General features: G+C 41.6%; 1 pseudogene; it reads left to right on the top strand.

Annotated features, from left to right (window-relative positions):
• Positions 1–10,320: 10,320 nt before the first annotated feature.
• On the top strand, positions 10,321–10,804 carry LOC112858065 (ras-related C3 botulinum toxin substrate 1 pseudogene; annotated as a pseudogene).
• Positions 10,805–17,574: the final 6,770 nt, after the last annotated feature.

The raw sequence follows: 17,574 nt of genomic DNA, 5'->3' as shown, positions 1-17,574 counted from the left end.
ACAACTCAGACAACAACAGATGTTGGCAAGGATGCAGAGAAAGAGAATCTCTTTTGCATTGTTGGTGGGAATGCAAACTGGTGCAGCCACTCTGGAAAACAGTATGGAGGTTCCTCAAAGAACTAAAAATAGAACTACCCTACGACCCAGCAATTGCACTACTAGGCATTTATCGAAGGGATACAGGTGTGCAGTTTCGAAGGGACACATGCATCCCCATGTTTATAGCAGCAGTATCAACAATAGCCAAAGTATGGAAAGAGCCCAAATGTCCATCAATAGATGAATGGATAAAGAAGATGTGGTTTATATATACAATGGAGTATTACTCGGGAATCAAAAAGAATGAAATTCTGCCATTTGCAACTACGTGGATGGAACTGGAAGGTATTATGCTAAGCAAAATTAGTCAGAGAAAGACAAATATCATATGACTTCAGTCATAAGAGGACGTTAAGACACAGAACAGATAAACACAAGGGAAGGGAAGCAAAAATAATATAAAAACAGGGAGGGGGACAAAACATAGACTCTTAAATATGGAGAACAAACAGAGGGTTCCTGGAGGGGTTGTGGGAGGGAGGATGGGCTAAATGGGTAAGGGGCATTAAGAAATCTACCCCTGAAATCACTGTTGCACTATATGCAAACTAACTGAAATGTAAATGAAAAAAATAAATAAGAATAAACAAACAAATAAATAAATAAATAAAAAAGTGTTATGAAAATCATGTACATGTGGCACACAATACCATTTACATAAAGTTTAAAAGTTACAAAATAATACCAAAAATTGTTTATGGATACGTCAACAATAGTGAATATAAACAAACAAATAGTAAAAGCATAAGAACCCTCCCAAGAAGTTCAAATTTATGATGGTGGTTATATTCTGTATGTTTGGAAACCTCATAAAAGGTAAGTGCATTTTTAAAAACTTTGTAGAATATCTTCCTTCTAGTCCACTGTCCTTAGAAATGATCATTCCTCCTCTTTTACCAATTGGGAGCCTCCCCAGCATAAGAACGGCTCGAACAACTGTTATTCCCACTGATTGATGTGTCATGAGTTGAAGTCTTGTTTGTCAAACGGGCTGCATACACTGTTCACTCTGGTTGTATTAAATCACATTGGTGAATCTATAAAGCATCCAATTTAGACCTGTCCCCAACCCCCCATGCAGACCTCCGGGGCCCCTTTATTTAAAACGCTTGGAGAAACAAATATTACATGGATTGGTTTTGCTTTTGCAAGAATGACAGATGGTTAAAATGACTTTTAAATGGGGGTACCATTGACCAATTCTTTCCCTTCCTATTTAAGTTAACAGCTATTCTGTTTTGTAAGTGAGGCGTTTCAACTCTGGCTGCTCTTTGATAGTTACCCAAAATAGCCAAAGCTAGTTCTAACCCAGGTCAATTGAACCAGAATGTCTGAGATGGAATCAATATTGGCCTTTTTTCCCATGTCCCCGAAAAACCTCTCCCTTCCTCTTCTTCTTCCCTTTCATGGAGCTTAAGAAATAAAAATTAATGATGTATCTGAAACTCCTTACATAGCCTTCCTACTCCTATAAAGGTAACCACTATCTTGATTTTCTTTTTAATGTTTATTTTTGAGAGAGAGAGAGAGAGAGCGCACGCATGCATGCACACACACATGCACACGTTTGAGTGGGGTGGGGGTGGGACAGAGGATCCAAAGCAGGCCCTGAGCTGACAGCAGAGAGCCTAATGTGGGGCTCGAACTCAAGAACTCTGAGATCATGACCTGAGCCGAAGTCGGAAGCTTAACTGACTGAACCACCCAGGCGAGCCAGATTTCTTTTTAACTTAGATTTTTATAGGCCTTTTGGTTTATGAGACTTGTTCTCCTTTTGGCCACTCTCCAAGGACACCTTTAACGCTGCCAATTTAAAGAGAAGCTGTAAAGAGACTTCTTATTTTGAGCGATGTCCATGGACAAACGATCATTGTAATCTGGAGCTGTTGCTGCTACTAAAATTTACTTACAAACTGATTTGCTACGTGCAAATTCAACCCAGGCTAGACTTGTTATTTTGTCCTTCGTAGCTATTTTTGTGCCATAATACTTTGTAGTAGAAATGAAACTAAATGAAGGTATTTTGAGAGGAAAAAAAAAAAAGGCTATTGAGAATTGTCGACATAGCATGGAGTTTCCCAATTCAAGTTATATCTCTGTCCTACGTGGTTTATAAAAACCAAGGTGTGGTCACAGTGGGAGTGTGACACATCTTGGTTGTTCAGGGTTGTTCTAGCTCCCGGGGTGAATGGACATGCATAATTGATAGGAGGAATTGAGTTTCATGAGTAATTGATATTTGAATGAAGGAATATACAATTCTGTGTGAAATTAACCTCAAGACACTTGACACTTTGAAAAAAGACAGTTTAGATGAAAAGCAAAGGTCTGTAGCCAACATAAATGATTGAAAGAAAACAGGGAACTTTTAAAAGGGGGATAGAAAGATGTCTATGACATTGTAGAAAGCTGCTCTCTAAGGTTCAGTGTGTTCAAACGGATGATTAATTATGAGAGTGAAAGGGTTTAAAGTATGTCACCCCCAAATATGTCACCTTTGCATATTTATTCTGAGCCGAAGACAGCTGAGAGTCAATAGATGCAGAAAAAAGTCTTCCTGTGTCTAAGCAGAAACTTCTGAGAAATGAGGACTGCCAAAATCCTCTCTCCTGGGGAAGTTTTACAGCCATAAGGGGTTGGAAAGTGGGCACCAAGATGGGCTTGCACAAACAAATCTTAGGAAAATACCCTTATCTTCCATTAGTTTCCCCATATATTTACCTTTCCACAATTTACTGCCCCTAGAAGCTAATTTTTTTTTCATTGCTTTCTCTCCTCTTCAAAAATGTATTGCCCTTTGTTACAATGGTATATAAGTGTCCAGTGCTGAGCACCTCTTTGGGGTTTTCATTCCATTTCATTTCATTCCATTCCATTCCATTCCATTCCATTCCATTCCATTCCATTCCATTCCATTTCATTCCATGATCCCTACCCATATGCATACATAATCAATCTTTTTCTCCTGTCAATCTATTTTTTTTTTCAGTCTAATTTGCAGGGCCCGATTTACTGAACCCAGTAGAGGGAAAAGGTATTTTTTTCCTCTCCTGCAAGAGTGAACACTAAATAATTATATGTTTAAAATGAACCGTAAGAGCTAAATGTAAAGAAACTTTTGTTTTTTTGGAAAAAAAAAAAAAAAAACTTTGGGAAAATATTTTCGTCAAGATTTTGACTCTCAGTTGAGTGATAAACAGAGCAGCCAAGAATATCCTTCTCTTATTTTAAAGGAAATTGGGGGAAAAAGGGGATTTTAAAAATTGCTTATTTGTTTTATTTATTTTATTTTTTAACGTTTATTTATTTTTGAGACAGAGAGAGACAGAGCATGAACAGGGGAGGGGCAGAGAGAGAGGGAGACACAGAATCCGAAACAGGCTCCAGGCTCTGAGCTGTCAGCACGTAGCCCGACGCGGGGCTCGAACTCACGGACCGCGAGATCATGACCTGAGCCGAAGTCGGCCGCTTAACCGACCAAGCCACCCAGGTGCCCCTTAAATTGCTTTTTTAAGCAGTAGGCAGTAAGTAGGCTTGAGTTTTCTGCCATGACCTGGAAAAAAAAGTACTGAAGTCTGTGGCAGAACACGGTTCCAAACCCCCAAGTTATCAAACTCATAGGCAGAATCCATGTTTAAGAGCAAGACTTCATCCTAGGGGCACCTGGGTGGTTCAGTCTGTTAAGCATCCAACTTCAGCTCAGGTCCTGATCTCAAGGTTCGTGTGTTCAAGCCCCACGTTGGGCTCTGTGCTGACAGCTCAGAGCCTGGAGCCTGCTTTGGATTCTGTGTCTCCCTCTCTCTCTGCCCCTCCCCCACTTGGCTCTCTCCCTCTCTCTCAAAAAGAAACAAACATTAAAAAATTAAAAAAAAAAAAATTCATCCTGGAAGCACAGGAAATTAATTAGACCAGACCATCTTGTCTAATTGACCTGCTTTTTTGGTGTGTGGCTCTCTGAAACTTTTTGGACCCTCCCAGGATTTTCTAAAGTCAGCTACAAGTGACTTTTGGCTATTTCCAAAATGAATAATCCTGAGGTTATGAAATAAAAGACAAAATCTGAAGAGAATTACCATGAAGAAGAGTTATTACTAAAAGTATATGTGGACCAGTGATAACATTATGAGAAATGGTGCATTGTCTCCTAAAACAAACATTTTGGCTACTATTCATTGAACACTTATTGGGTGTCTACTCTATGCCACAAATTGCAAAGTTTAGAAGAGACACCCATTTGGATGTCTCTTAGCCACTAGTATGCAGTGAAACTGGTTTTGGGACTCATAGCTGCCGTGACATGTAAGCCAGGACTAGGTTCCTGGCACATTCATTGCTGGATCTTGTCCCCAGTGTTTTTTGACAAACATTTCTTGTCTATGTCGGTCAGCAGTATATCTCTATCCCTGTCTCAGCAGTCGACCAATTAGCAAGAAGTCCAATGACATCAAGGGTATTTTTGTCTTCTTGCTTTACTTATCTGTTTTTCCAGATTTTTCTATAATGCAAAACATTGCTTTTGTCATAAGAAAAAGAGTCATTTTAATTTTAAGAACCGAATGAGAGAAGAGCAATGTTTAATCCACTTGACAGTGATTTGTAGGCATGAAAAGAGCCCCATGCCCAGTGAAGGAACTGTAAAAGGAGACTCTTATCACTGAGTTTTTTTTTTATCTGGGTTTACTTGTTTCCATACTAGCAACCAGGGCATCTAAGAGTGGGTAGGTTGACTTTTCTGTTGAATATGCACTCATTATCTTGTAAATTAAATTCCTGCCCTATTTGGCTATAGGGCACCAATGACAGGGAGAGCTGGGACCCAATAAAGAGTACCCTAAGAACAAAACAATCAAGGCAAAAATATGGAAAAGTTTGTTTAAAAATCCCTCTGTCAAAAATTATACATTATGCCTCCAGTTTGTCCAAGCAAAAAGAGATTCAAAACGTTATCATGGATATTTCCCAGAATAGATGGTCCTATTGCATCTAGTTTTTTATCTGTTTATATACCTAAGAGATGATCTACTAACATCTAGTGAGTTTTATCTTATTAAAATTTAAATTACTCCTCAACACTTTTAGTAAGTTATAAAACACTGGTTCACACTCAGCTTTTAGGGATGTTCATGAGAGAAGTAAGCATGTGGAGTTGGTTAAAGTAAATCTACTTCACTGGAATATGTTTATCTTTCAACTCTCTGCCTTTGGTGCCCATATGCCCAGGGCAAGCTAAAGTTTTTTTCTTCATTCACTCAGCGACTGTTAACCGGGAGCTTCCTAAATGCAAGATTAAATGCCTGTTGAATACTAATAATGGAATAAGCACTGTATTCATCATGCTCGTACATTTAAAGCAGGTCAGAAGGAATCTGATTCTGACTCAGTTTCACAAGTGTGTGACTAGACAATTTAGGACTTTTCCTAATCAAAGTGAATCATGAACCCTTAACCTCATTTGTTAAAGGCTGTGAAACAATGTCAGCTTTTTGGGGACAACTCTATAATTTACCTTTCCTTTCTTCCTTCTATAGAAAAGTGTCCTTTTTTCTCCTCATTCACACCGGATCCCTGCACTTCTGATCTCTTAATAGTAATCAGTCGAATGAATTTTCATTTATATCCGTCACACTTAACGTAATACATGCTATGGGTTTCATGCTTTGGCTGATGGTGGGGTTCAAAGACAGCAACAAACTCCACCCCAGTATCTCATACAGGTTTGGCAGGTGTGATGACAAATGTAAATCAGAAATAATTGGGAGGAACAGTCAATAGGGAAGAAGGGACATCAGGGGAGAGTTCCTAGAGGAAGACTGGATTGCTATATATCAGGTTCTTATATCTGATTTTTGTAGAGATTTCAGGAAGGAGATATAAAGTACTTCAAAATTAACAAACTTCAAACTGAACTCATGAACTTCCTCCCCAAATCTGTCCTCCTGTGTTTCCCCACTGGGGAGCCATCATCTCTTGTCACCTCCACCCACGTAATCATCCAAGACAGAAACCAGGGCACCAGACTCGGTTCCCTTTCTTCCTTCTCCCTGACCTACTTCAGGAACTGGAGCCAGCCTGCTGGGGTCACCATGTGAGGGTGGCACCTTGGGAGGGGATCTCCCCCTGTTTTCCCATGGTGACACAGCGAGGTGGAGAAAGAGATTCTGTCAAGAGAAGTTTGCAGCTGGCAAAACAGGATTGAGCGCTGAGGCTGAGGCTCAACACAACGATGAAAACTGCAAACAAGGATTGGGGTTGTTGTCTGGGAGGTCTGCAACCAAGATAGTCTAAGGGGTGAACAGCAGGCTGAGAAGGGTGGATCATAAGTGAGATTTTTTAAAAAATGTTTATTTATTTGTTTGTTTATTTGGGGGGAAGGGGCAGAGAGACAGCAGAGAGATGGAGAGAATCTCAAGCAGCCTCCTTGCTGTCAGCGCAAAGCCCAAGGCAGGGCTCGATCCCACACACTGTGAGATCATGTCCTGAGCTGAAGTCAAGAACTCTCATCCGCTCTCTTGGTTGACCATCCCCTTAATATCTACCATCACAAGGTTCTCTTAGATAGTGCTGATTGTCATCTAAACTCCAAAATGCCATGGAAAGGCTCAAATCTTCCATCAGTCTTTCATGCTTACTGTAGGAGAACTCATACCGATAGTACCACTTATAGACCTATCCTATAGCAGCTGTTCCTATGTCACTGCATTTGCATATGCTAGTCCCTCAGTGGAATACCATTTCCATCGAAGAGGGCCTGGTGATTTCCTCCTTCTCAATCCTTTGTAATCGAATACAGTTAACAACTCTCCTTGTCTTTCCTTTCTCCTTGGCATAAGATAGTTGCTTTGTCCTCCTTGTCCCAGTAGCACCAGGCACATACTCTACAAAAGCACCTTCTACATTCTCTCTTCTTTGATAGACTGAGTTCATGAGGTCAAGAACCACCCATCTTCCTCTTGCTTGTAGTGAACCCAATTCCTGGCACATAATAAGTTCTTGATCAAGGTTTACTGAGCAAATACTGTCTTACAATAGCTTTTTAAGCATGTATATACTTAGTGCAAGACTAAGCTTTATCTCCTGTAACAACCCAGACACTCTCTTGATTTATTGAGTAAATATAGGGAGGGGTAGCCATGTGTTTGCTGGTCCTATTCCATATTATTTTTCCCCCAACTTCCTTCTGTGGTTATTTCACGATGCAATATTTTGTTCTGTCTAAATGATATCACATGCGGTGAGACAGATTTCCCACCCCCACCTAACAATTTGACTGGCTAAAATGGATTTCCCATTCATGTATACAGGCAAATCAGTTATTTGAAACAGTGGCTATACATAAGTCATATGAGGAACTTGAGCATTTTTAGTGCCTGGGGCCCATGTCAGACCAAATAAATCGGAACCTCTGGAGTGGATTCAGGCATGAATAAATATATGTATGCTTTTTCAGTCATCAATATTTTCAAAAAGGTTCCGAGGTGATTCCTTTTGCCAAGATGACAAAGCACTGAGTTAATCCTGTTTAGACCTTGTCATTATCCAGCTCTAAATGATCTTTTCTTAGTTAACTGCATCCAGAACACGATGGTAGAACATATCAGCTGGCTCTTATTCCCAGCAAAGTTTAGCTGCTTCACTGGCTATTTTTTGCCTGAGTAGTGACAGTCGGAGAAAATGACAAAGGTTAGCATCTATATGTTTGGTACCTTTTTTTTTTTTTTTTTTAAATTTATTTTAGAGAGAGAGTGCAAGCGGGGGAGGGGCCAGAAGGAGAGAGAAAGAGAGAGAGAGAAAGAGAATCTTAAGCAGGCTCCACCTTGCAGCATGGAGCCTGATGTGGGCTCTATCTCACGACCCTGGAATCATGACCTGAGCCAAAATCAAGAGTCAGATGCTCAATGGACTGAGCCACCCAGGTGCCCCTGTATGTTTGGTATCTTTGATGAAAGAGGAATTAAGATCAAATTAAAAAAAAATGTTTATTTATGGGGAATGCAAGCTGGTGCAGCCACTCTGGAAAACAGTATGGAGGTTCCTCAAAAAACTAAAAATAGAACTACCCTATGACCCAGCAATTGCACCACTGGGCATTTATCCAAGGGATACAGGTGTGCTGTTTCGAAGGGACACATGCACCCCCATGTTTATAGCAGCACTATCAACAATAGCCGAAGTATGGAAAGAGCCCAATTGTCCATCAATGGGTGAATGGATAAAGAAGAGGTGGTTTGTATATACAATGGAGTATTACTCGGCAATCGAAAAGAATGAAATCTTGCCATTTGCAACTACGTGGATGGAACTGGAGGGTATTATGCTAAGTGAAATTAGTCAGTCAGAGAAAGACAAAAATCATATGACTTCAGTCATATGAGGGCTTTAAGAGACAAAACAGATGAACGTAAGGGAAGGTAAACAAAAATAATATAAAAAGAGGGAGGGAGACAAAACGGAAGAGACTCACAAATATGGAGAACAAATGGAGGGTTACTGGAGGGGTTGAGGGAGGGGGGATGGGCTAAATGGGTAAGGGGCACTAAGGAATCTACTCCTGAAATCATTGTTGCACTAGATGCTAACTAATTTGGATGTATATTTAAAAAAAAAAAAAAAAGACTATGGAAAAAGTAATGGAAAAAATTACAGTCACCTGTCCAGATGCTATCACTGTGGGACGCCTAATGCCTTGTGCATGAGACACGTATTGGTATTGTCTTTGTTATAAAGCTAAAACATTTCCAACAACAACAACAAACCATCTACTGACCACAGGATAATTATTATACCCTCTGGAGTAGTTACTGTTAAAACATGTGTGCATTTTGCTGAGAAAGCAAAAGAGGATCTTTGCCAACGCTTCTGCTATCTTTCTTTTTTTTTTTTACGGCCTCAGAGCTCCACTGTGAAACTGGGGATTTCCAGCTCTGCTAGCTGTGTTGGAGCAAGCAAACTGCACTAACGAGCCTTGTGCCGCCGTGTTTCCAGCCCTCACAAATACGAGGGCATACCTGAAGGAAATGAGCGAAAGCAAGGGCTCTGAAATCAGATGGCTTGAGTTTTAGAGCTGCACTCTTTACTCGCTGGCCAAGTGACCTTGGCCAATGTACTTAAATGACGTCTTTCTCAAAAACCTTATCGGGAAAACGGGGACAAATTAGTATGCAATTCCTAAGGCTTTTGTGAGGATTAAATGCCATAATCTACCCAAAGTAAAAAAAAAAAAAAAAAAAAAAAAAAAAGTTTATTTATTTATTTTGAAAGAGAGAGAGAGAGAGAGAGAAAGAGAGAGCATGCACAAGCAGGGGAGGGCAGAGAGGGAGAGAAAGAATCCCAAGCAGGCTCCACATTCAGCATGGAGCCCAATGCCGGGCTTCATCCCAGGAGCTGTGAGATCATGGTGTGAGCTGAAATCACAAGCTGGACGCTCAACTGACTGAGCCAAGGTGAAGGTCAAATTTGAGAAGAGTTTCAATCTACCAAATTGACCATTGATAATACTTACGTGTCCCTGCTAGCTGCTCACCAGTGCCTCAGACTCGGGGAGAGCAGAAGCAGTAGAGATGTGGTCTTTGTGCACCAGGAAGAGAGGTGAAGGGGAGAGAACAAATCGTGAAAAGTACTCCTGTGTTCCAGGCATGATAGTAGGCACTTCTTATGTGACGTCTCTTGTAAGCCTCATGACAACCTGGCCAATTAGATGAGGCTGTCATCACTTTACATATATGAAAACTGATCCTCTCAATTCTTTCATCCATAAAATGGGAATGTTAATTGTATTTACCTCCTTTCTTGAAGATTAAATGAATTAATACATTTTAAACTCTCAGCATCTCTGGAACATACTAAGCACTCAATAAACGTGAGCAATTATTGGTATTGCTTGAGTTCCCCCAAATAGCAAGTGGCAAGAGAGATTAAACCCCAAGACTGTCTAATTTCAGAACTCAGGTGCTTTTCTCTCTGCCTTGCAGCCCAAGTGGGGATTTAAGAATAATGCTATGAAACTGTGGGCTAAAGTTATAGTAGACACAGCACATAAGTATCAAAGGCAGGTAGAGGAAAGATCATGAGTTCTACACACTTGTACTCAGTGAAAGAAGCCATTGAGTGTGGGGCACAGGATGTAGGAATAAAAAGTCTTTATGTTTGGGTGGTGGCCCATGGAGGGCAAGGCAGCTTGGACAGCACCCTGGCACCCTGTGCCCCAATGCTGTAGCCTACATGCAGGCCATTAAGCATGTGGTGACGGGAGCAATAGGTAAAACTTGCCTACTGATCGGTGACACAACTAATGCATTTTCTGGAGACCACAGCCTCACCGTCTTTGACAACTGTTCTGCCAATGTTATGGTGGATGCAAAACTGGCGAATCGGGGCTTGTGGACACAGCGGGGCAAGAACATGACAGATGACGCCCCCATCCTCTACTCAAAGGGATGTATTCTCAGTTGGCTTTTCTCTGGTGAGTCCTGCATCTTTGGAAAATGTCTGTGTACAGAGGTATCCTGAAGTGTGCCACCATTGTCTTAAGGCTCCCATCATCCCAGTTGGAACTCAATGTGATCTCAGGGGTGGTGAAGATAAGGTTGAGGAAATGAAGGCAAAGAGGCTGATTGCTGATGCCTATCTTTGAGGTTTAGCCAAGGCCAAAGACATCTGTGCTGTAAAGTACACGCAGCACTTGGCTCTCACAGTGAGCCTCTAGATGTGTTTGATAAAGCTCTTCTTCTTCAGTGGTTCTCTCCCACCTCCTGTCAAGAAGAGGAAGAGAAAATGCCTGCTGTTGCAAATGTCCGAGACTCTCTCTTTTTTTTTGTCCTGTCCCCCTTTATACCTTTGTACAATTTGCTCAAAACCAGCGGTATCTTCACACTCCACGCCTTGATTTTGTTACAGATTAGTTTTTCTGTAAAACCATTTTGAACCAGTGGATGATTTTAAGGCTTTGCTTATTTAAAGTGTAAGAGTTCAGGGGTGCCTGGGTGGCTCAGTCGCTTCAGCATCCAAATCTTGATCTTGGCTCAGGTCACAATCTTGTGATTGTGAGGTCAAGCCCCGCCTCGGGCTCTGAGTTGATGGCATGGAGCCTCCTTGGGATTTTCTCTCTCCCTCTCTCTTTGCCTCTCCCTCTCTTGCTCTTGCCCTCTCTCTTAAGAAACTTAAGAAAAATTAAAAAAATAAAATGTAAGAGTTCAAACTTTCACATCCTATTAAAATTTAGCCCTAAAGTGGATAAAAAAATCTGAATTCAAGTCCTGTCTTTGCCATGTATTAGCAAACTGACTTTACGTTAATTATATCTGTATGCTTATTTCAATGTCTACACTTGTATAAAATGGTAATAACAACAGTGCCTATTTAATGGTTTCTTTTTTGCAAAAATGAAATATGATCATCTATATTAAAGGCTCATACTAATTAAATTATTTTTAGTTAGGTAGAGGAAAGATTTTGGGGCTAGGACTTAAGACACACAGTTTCTAGGGGCGCCTGGGTGGCTCAGTCAGTTATGCATCCAACTCTTGATTTTGGCTCAGCTCATGATCTCACAGACATGGGACTGAGCCCTGTGTTGGGCTCCACGCGGGGTGTGGAGCTTGTTTGGGGTTCTGTTTCCCCCTCTCCCTTTGCCCCTCCCCCACTTGCTCTCTTTCTCTTTCTCTCTGTCTCTCAAAAAAGAAAAAAAAAAAAGGGCATACAGTTTCTAATGTTAGGTCTGCCATGACCTAGCTATGTCACTTTGAGTAAATTCCTGGACATCCTTGCTTTCAGTTTACCCATTATTACATACGGTAGGTAACCAAGTAGCAGCATGGTAGGCATTCAGCAAATGTTATGTCATCTCTTTCTTTCCAGTTGCTCAGAAAATGACATAAGTGGAACGAGTTACTGCTTCACAACTGTGGCTGGGTGTCCCAATCATCTGCGGGGCTTAATAAAGAAAGAAATGACAAATCAGAACATGGGCATTGACAGCCGTGAACTAGGTGATCTATGAGATTCCCTCATGGTCCAATAATTGATTATCTTTAGCTTCACGAAGAAAATAGGACTTGTGTTTAATTTTACATTATAGTTTTATTCTCCTTTTTCTACAAATCATCGGAGTCCATTTATAACATGTAACACTAAAAGGGAAAACATGAGGATCAGGGCACCATGAAGGGTTATTGTGATGGGGAACCGCACTCAGGCAGGGTGGCTCTTCGCACAGTGCCTGGCCCAGGTGAGGCCCTATGAACCGCAGCTGAATGGATGAATGGATCAACCCCAGCTCTCCCCAAACATCAGTTCATAAAATGGGTTTGGAGAAACACTGGACAGCTGACTGATGTGTTCTCTAGAACACAAGTATCTGTGTTATTCTTTAAAGGCAGCCGAAGGGAGTAGGGAATAGTGCGGGAAGGATTTCCAGGAGAAGGGACAATTTGGGTGGGAACTCCCGGGTTGGACTTGGAGTGTTCAAGGTAGTGGGAGATGCACCTGAGGAGGTAGTAAGGTCAGATTACAGAGGCTCTTGAAGGCTGAATAGAGAATTGTACATTTGGTGTTAAAAAGGGAAGTGTTGAAGCTTCAGTTGCTGACTTCCTGGCCGTGGCCAACTCTCCTATATTCATGAGACCATCTTGTACTTGCAAAGCAATTTTAAGGACATAACGTGCAGGAGCTGGGAAAGAGGAGACACCAGGAGGCAGCCCCATCTTTGTTTTCTTCTGGGAAAAGACAGTAAAGTATTCAGGACAGTGTTGTCCTCTGACACAGTGTGTGCCTCTAAAGGGTGTGACGAAAATTGTCAGTCATACATTCCTTCTGTGAAATCATATTGTTGACAAACCCTGTGCCCACCCCCAAGTCTTCCCAGAATCCCGGGAGCCCATCTAGCTCTCTAATGGACACTAGATCCAGGTGCCTGTCCTCCTGCAAAAAACAATTGTAAGTTATATCTTACAAGTTACAAGTTGTAACTTACAACTGAGTAATTGTTAAGTTACATCAAGCAAGCTACTGGGAAGAATTTCACTGCTCCATCAGGGAGCCTGTTGTGGCTTGTGACAAACTTCCACCTTGGCTTGGTTGTCCTTACCTTTAGAATGGCATCTTGTAGGGGTGCCTGGGTGGCTCAATCGGTTGAGCATCCAACTTCAGCTCAGGTCATGATGTCATGGTCTGGGAGTTCAGTTGTCAGCGTAGAGCCCACTTCAGGTCCTCTGTGCCCCTCTCTATCTGCCCCTCCCCTTCTCATGCTCTCTCTTTCTCAAAAATGAAGAAAACGTTTTTTTTTTCAACGTTTATTTATTTTTGGGACAGAGAGAGACAGAGCATGAACAGGGGAGGGGCAGAGAGAGAGGGAGACACAGAATCGGAAACAGGCTCCAGGCTCCGAGCCATCAGCCCAGAGCCTGACGCCGGGCTCCAACTCACGGACCACGAGATCGTGACCTGGCTGAAGTCGGACGCTTAACCGACTGCGCCACCCAGGCGCCCCAAGAAAACGTTTTTAAAAATGCCGTCCTTTAGTAATAATCTGTATTGCTTTAACTCCAGCTATTTTCAGATTATCCATGTAGTCTATAGCTACACCCAAATGTACATTTAGGAGAGGGTCCCCTGGGCTTTTCTCCTCCCCGTCTTGCCTCTTGGATTCCCATCAGTGTTCAAGAGCCTTGAGGTCAAGGGACGGGGCTTCACTTTCCTTTGTCTGCCACTGCACCTGCCACCATGCTGGCCACCACACTTGGCCCTGACCGTGTATATAAAGCCAATCACTGCCTCCCTTGAGATCTCAAAGCAGGCTCAATTTCATGCAAAACAGACAAAACATACTGCCTTGCCTTTTGTAATGAGCCCTGAACTCTGTTTAGAGAGGGAGAGTCAATCCAAGTTATCGGCCAAATGCCTTGTCCTGCAGGGTGATGGTTGTGCTTTTTCTTCTTTTTAAGAGATTGCTCAGAACAATGCTTTTCTCCAACTATTCCAAATTCCATTCAACAAATCTGTGTAAAAATCTAAGAACTGCAAAATGAATGAGTGTGTAAGTATGGGTGAGTCATATGTGTGGGTGTATAGCATTCCATGTTTCCTAGTTAAGAGTTTGCAGTTGTGCTGGTATTTTGTGAGTGTGTGGGTCAGAGGGAAGATCAAAACACTTAACTGAAAAGACTCGTCTAGTCATACCACAGTCATTCTAAGCCTTAATTACAGACATAAATTGAAGTGGCACTAAACATTGTAAATCATATTCAGGGATTTTTTTTCTTTCTTTTTTAAATTTTATTTATTATTTTTTTAAATTTACACCCAAATTAGTTAGCATGTAGTGCAACAATGATTTCAGGAGTAGATTCCTTCATGCCCCTTACCCATTTAGCCTATCCCTCCTCCCACCATCCCTCCAGTGACCCTCAGTTTGTTCTCCATATTTATGAATCTCTTCTGTTTTGCCCCCTCTCTGTTTTTATATTATTTTTGTTTCCCTTCCCTTACGTTCATCTCTTTTGTCTCTTAAAGTCTTCATATGAGTGAAGTCATATGATTTTTGTCTTTCTCTGACTGACTAATTTCACTTAGCATAATACCCTCCAGTTCCATCCACGTAGCTGCAAATGGCAAGATTTCATTCTTTTTGATAGCCAAGTAATACTCCATTGTATATACAAACCACCTCTTCTTTATCCATTCACCCATCGATGGATATTTAGGCTCTTTCCACACTTTGGCTATTGTTGATAGTGCTGCTATAAACATCGGGGTGCATGTGTCCCTTCGAAACTGCACACCTGTATCCCTTCGATAAATGCCTAGTAGTGCAATTGCTGGGTCGTAGGGTAGTTCTATTTTAGTTCTTTGAGGAACCTCCATAATGTTTTCCAGAGTGGCTGCACCAGTTTGCATTCCCACCAACAATGCAAAAGAGATTCTCTTTCTCTGCATCCTTGCCAACATCTGTTGTTGTCTGAGTTGTTAATGTTAGCCATTCTGACAGGTGTCAGGTGGTATCTCACGGTGGTTTTGATTTGTATTTCCCTGATGATGAATGATGTTGAACATTTTTTCATGTGTCAGTTGGCCACCTGGATGTCTTCTTTGGAGAAGTGTCTATTCATGTCTTTTGCCCATTTCTTCACTAGATTATTTGTTTTTTGGGTGTTGAGTTTGATAAGTTATCTATAGATTTTGGACGCTAACCCTTTATCTGATATGTCATTTGCAAATATCTTCTCCCATTCCATCGGTTGCCTTTTAGTTTTGCTGATTGTTTCCTTGCTGTACGGAAGCTTTTTATTTTGATGAGGTCCCAGGAGTTCATTTTTGCTTTTGTTTCCCTTGCCTCCAGAGATGTGTTGAGTAAGAAGTTGCTGCGTCCAAGATCAAAGAGGTTTTTGCCTGCTTTCTCCTTGAGGCTTTTGATGGCTTCCTCTCTTACGTTTAGGTCTTTCATCCAGTTTGAGTTTATTTTTGTGTATGGTGTAAGAAAGTGGTCCAGGTTCATTCTTCTGCATGTTGCTGTCTAGTTTTCCCAGCACCAATTGCTGAAGAGACTGTCTTTATTCCATTGTATATTCTTTCCTGCCTTGTCAAAGATTAGTTGGCCATACGTTTGTGGGTCCATTTCTGGGTTCTCTATTCTGTTCCATTGATCTGAGTGTCTGTTTTTGTGCCAAGGATTTTTTTTTTCTAAAGCCAGGTCAATTTGTTTCTCATATCTTTAGGAAGAGTTCTTCTTGAGGAGAAAACACAATGTGTCCCCTATTATGTTACCCTTGGTCAGTTTTTGTTATTTCTGGTACAGGCAGTCTCTACTTTTGTGCATAACATACTCTTGGAAATGTGTTTGTAGTTTGAGTACCTGAAAGTCCAGTAACAGTCTCACATGTGATAAAGAGCATTTCATTCCTAGAGACCTAGAATATATCAGGTTTATGCAGGGCCTTCTTTCCTTGCAAACAGGTGACTTGTCGTGAGAGAGAGGTTTCAAAGGCCCCTTACTCTGGGGTGAGGTTAAGGGAAACAGGAAGGTGAAAGGGGGTGTTGGGCTCAGTCGAAGAATGCTGGATGGACTCCCCACAGCATGGTGGGGTGGGGGGTAAGGAGAGGAGAAAGCTCCAGGCCTCCAGATGCCAGGCACTGTGAGGTATGTTGTCCCTCTAGGTAAGATAGGGACACCAGTGTGGCCATGTTAAGACCTGGAGGAGTGATGTCTCTCCTGACCTGAATGGTGACGCCACGGCTGAAACAAACAACTTTCCCCTACACCTTGCCAAAGACTGATGCCCCACAGGGACAGTGGCTTACAGATGACATCATCATGTGAGAACTTGAAATTATCATTGGCCAGCTGAAGTAGGAAGACTAAATCCAGGCATATGCTTTAGCAGTGTGAGTGTATTGAAATTGAAGACAGTTGAAGGCTTCTGTCTTGGTCTGTCAGGGCTGCTACAACAAAATACCAGACTGGTGGCTATAAACAGCAGAAATTCATTCCTCACAGTTTTGGAGGCTGGAAGTCTGAGATCAAGATGACAGCATGGTTGGGTGAGGGTTGCCTTTGGACTGTTGACTTTCATTATATACTCACTTGGTGGACAGGGCAAGTGACCTCCGTAGAGCCTCTTTTATAAATGCACTAAGCTCATTTGTGAAAGTTCCTCCTCTCAAAGGCAACCCCTTCCTAACACCATCCCACTGGGTATTAGGATTTCAACATATGAATTTTGAGGAGACATAAACATTGAGACTGTAGCAGCTGCCTGTAGTAGAGTTCCCTCCCATAATTAAACACCAATCTTGCTACATGGAAAGAAACACACAAGTAAACGGAAATATAATCTGTAATTTGTGACATTTTGCTTCTATAGATCCCTGGATGAAGTTGCATGGTGAAACAATTCAGAAAATAGCAACCCAAAGGTAAGTGTATCCTAGGATTTGAGGTCATTCATGGAAGGATATAGCGTCACCGTGGTCAGTTACAGGCGTGCTTTGCTTTATGCAATAGATGTTTTCCAAGTTAGTCAATTTTTTAAATGGAATCATGTCTTTAAAGTATTAAGCATTTATTATTTAAAGGAAAGTTTTAGTGAATGCTTGCATTATATGATTCTTTGCTCATCATATCTCTTCTGGTAATTTTAATTTTCTTAAATGTTGAGTCCAGTAGCCAACTCCAAAATGGCTCCCAGCGATCTTCGCCTTTTGGTTCAATCTTACTTTGTCCCTCTCACACTGAATCAGCGCTGGCCGTATTTGACTAACAGACTAAATGCAAAAGCGATGTATGTGACTTCTGAGGCTGAGTAGTAGCAGGCATTGTGTCTTCTGCCTGAATCTCTTGGACCACTGGCTTAGCAGAAAGCCAGCCCCCATGTGACAAGGACACTCAAATAGCCATGAGGAGAGGGCAGGAACTGAGGAACTGAGGAACTGAGGCTCCCGAACAATAGTCAACATTGACTTGCCAGTCATGTGAGTGAACCC

Source organism: Puma concolor, chromosome D4 (genome assembly GCF_028749965.1).
Source record: "Puma concolor isolate L17-30 chromosome D4, mPumCon1.1.hap2, whole genome shotgun sequence".
Taxonomy (NCBI): Eukaryota; Metazoa; Chordata; class Mammalia; order Carnivora; family Felidae; genus Puma; species Puma concolor.
This window is presented reverse-complemented; position numbering and strand designations above follow the sequence as displayed.